Raw genomic sequence first — 3,330 nt, forward strand, 5'->3', positions numbered from 1 at the left:
CCTCCTTTTCTCATGACTTGATACTGTAAGGGCAGAAAGCTAAAGTTGAGCCAAAGTCAAGATAGTTCTTATGAAGTTTAGCTTCCTTCTCTTGTGGCTATAATGGGGGGGGGGGGGCGGCGACGACGACATAGTATCACTTAGGGAGATTTACAGCCGTGCAGTTTTCATTGGCCTTACACATGGAGGATCCACACCGCCACACGCTTCCATCTAATCTCTTCGACAGCCTTGTGTCATTTTCGTTTAATTGCATCTTTGAAACAACAAACGCGGTGACTTCATAGGGAGCTGCCCGAGCTGAGTTTACCTCTCAGAAAATGGGGCAATCGGGTTTGTTTTCAAGGCGGGACCTAAGCAAAATGTAGGACACCTGATCTGTGGGCCAAGGGCCGCTGGTAACTAATTAGCGAGTTGTTAAAATTCATCTCTAGAGAGTTTACTAAAGACTGAAGGAAAAATTAAAAGTGGCTCTATTATGAGACAAGCGTTGGTGTTTTCCCAAATTCTTGATGACTGCGTTGGCCGGGTCCAGGTGAAAACTTGCTCCGTGCTCATTGGCTGTTTCTGGTGGTGCTATGATACAGATTACTTCTGTTTTAATATCACAGGGAGCATTTTTTCACAAGTTTATGCGTATATTGATACAGTAAATTCATACAGTGGCGCATCGACTACTTTATCATCCAAGTTTATTATACTTTTTTCATAACATTTTTTTTCTAGCCTTGATGTTGTAGAGGCTTTGTGGGGGTTTATGTGGGGAGAGGGTGGGACGGGGGCTAGAATTAAAAACAGAAAAATATCTAGGGTTAATTGTTAAAGAAAGGATTAATTTCACAGTGCCTTTCACTTTTTATTAGAGAATTATGATTTTATCCTTATGTGGGCTTATCTTTGAAATTACATGTGTACCAACAAAATTTTCACTTGCATGTAAAGCCTACTTTTATTTCGAAGGGTGATTACCAGCATGTCGCAAGTCTATTAAAGCCAATGTCAATTTAAAGAATAGATTTTAATACTGTGATGGGGTCAAAAGTTGTAAAACTTACTTACATTACTTTTTTTTTGGAGGGATGCCTCCTAAATGCAGGATGCAAATGTGAGAATTGACTGATCATTTCTTTTTGAGGAGATGTTGTAGGTAATAGGTGTTCATCTTTAAATGAATGAAATTTATATATTCTTTATTTATTATTAAGAAAAATAGGTCTTGCTGTACTCCACCTTTAATAGTCGAAGGACTAGGTGAGGAAATACTGTAGCTTCTCCCAGATGAATTGAATGAGTGTTTTTTCAGCTCATCTCATTGACCAGCCCCAAATGTATTGGGAGAAAAGAACTGAAAGGGATACATTCCTACTACTACTTCTTCTTCCTCTTCAGCTTCCTCTTTTGGTAGCGTGTGTAATTTTAAAATAAACTACAAAACACTTTTCATGGTATAATTAAATTATAATTAATGTCATTTGAGATTTAAAAAACTAAACATCCCCCCCTCCAAAGAAAGGATACTCCAAGCCAGTGCATTAGGTGTCACTCCTGTCAACGTATTCTTATTTTGGAACATGCTTTGTGGGAACTCTGTGCCATTGAAAGTATTATCCTGTCTGCCTCTGGTGTAACCAGCTATGACTCATGTGGGTTAATGGCACTATAGAAGGTAGGGCCTGAGAAGGGAGTAAAGATGATGGGTCTTGGGTCAGTCTGAGGGCTCAGTCCTCATGGAGAGGGTGAGGATCTGTTTGCTCTGGAGTTCTTTTTTTTTTTTTTCCCCAAAAAGGTTTCTCTTTTAATTTGAAAATTAAGATGGGGTGAACAACTCAGGAGCTAGATTTTTTAAAAGATAGCTTTTAATAAGTAAATTAATATAGGACTTTTAATGGCAAAAATTAAAGCTGAAAGTTGCATATTTGCTGTAAATGTCACATCAGAACGCTGGTCTGTAACCTGCTTTGGAAGGAGGAGTTCCAGTAATCCATTGAATTTGGGGAGAAAATGAAGACAACTTTAAGACTCTTGTCTTATTCCCGTTTAGTGTCAGACATTTTGAATTAACATCCTGTTCTGTTCTGCCCAACCCTGATCCCAAGAATGTGTGACTATCACTAACAGTTTACCAGATAGTAGGTGACAAATTGTTTACTTTCTTAGGATAAAAAGACAGCAATTCCTAAAAGTTCTTGTATAGCAGCTGGTCTGGATTTGAACCTTAGACTTTACATATTTTCTCCAGAGTTTGCTGTTAGATGCACAGGAAATATGGGAACAGGGACTGGTTCAAGCACTTGTTTAAGCATGTTTGCCTTATCCTCTGTCCATCATTGGATCTTGCTTTTTCTTGTTTTGTTTTGATTTGCTTTCACACTGGAAAAGTGAAAATTTTCTTAAACTGCCTCAAAGAGAATCCTTCTGCAAAGTATAAGAGTGTGGAGGACTATGGTATCTGAGAAATATGCGTCCAAATTCTAGAGATCTTTAAATTTACTTTTTCTGTCTGTAAATAATTTAATAATATCTACCTCCCAAAGTATTTTGTGGATGAAATTAAATAATATATGCAGAAGTGGCAAGTACAAGTTGACACTTAATATTTAGTTTGCTTTCTCCCTTGAATGTCTCCTTTGAAAAATTAAATAATGTTCAATAGTCACAAAAACTAATGACTATCTGCCCAAATCATTCTTGATTCTATGTGTCACTCATATTCAGCCCTCATTGAATTTGACTTGAATCTGGGTTGTCGAAAAGGCTGTCTTCACCTACTGGCCAAGAAATGTCTCTGGTTGCCATATCTATGCTTAACAAACACTTTATTATTTTCTTCTAGTTTAGTGGTATTCAACTCTTGCTGTACCTTAGAGTCACCTAGCTTCTAATAATCGTAAAGCCCACGCCTCAACACAGAGTCTTTGTGGGTGAGAACCAGCATCCACAGTTTTATGTCCAATTTATGGTATCCAGTTAAAAAATTATAAAGCAGCCAACTTGGGAACCAATACTCTGGACCCCACTAGAAGGCAAGTATAGATCATTTGGTTCCCATAAAGTCAACATTTTTTATGTTGTCATACAGTCCCTTCCTCTTTATAAATCACAAGAGCTGAGTGTGGTGGATCACACCTATAATTCCAGCACTTTGGGGCGCCAAGGCAAGAGGATTGCCTGAGCCCAGGGGTTCGAGACCAGCCTGGGCAACATGGTGAGACCTCATCTTTACAATAAAAATAAAAAGATAGCCGGGTGTGGTGGCACACACCTATAGTTCCAGCTACTTGGAAGGCTGACGCAGAAGGATCGCCTGAACCCAGCAGGTAGAGGCTGTGG

Source organism: Carlito syrichta, unplaced genomic scaffold (assembly GCF_000164805.1).
Source record: "Carlito syrichta isolate Samal-C Ts95f unplaced genomic scaffold, Tarsius_syrichta-2.0.1 Scaffold303314, whole genome shotgun sequence".
NCBI lineage: Eukaryota > Metazoa > Chordata > Mammalia > Primates > Tarsiidae > Carlito > Carlito syrichta.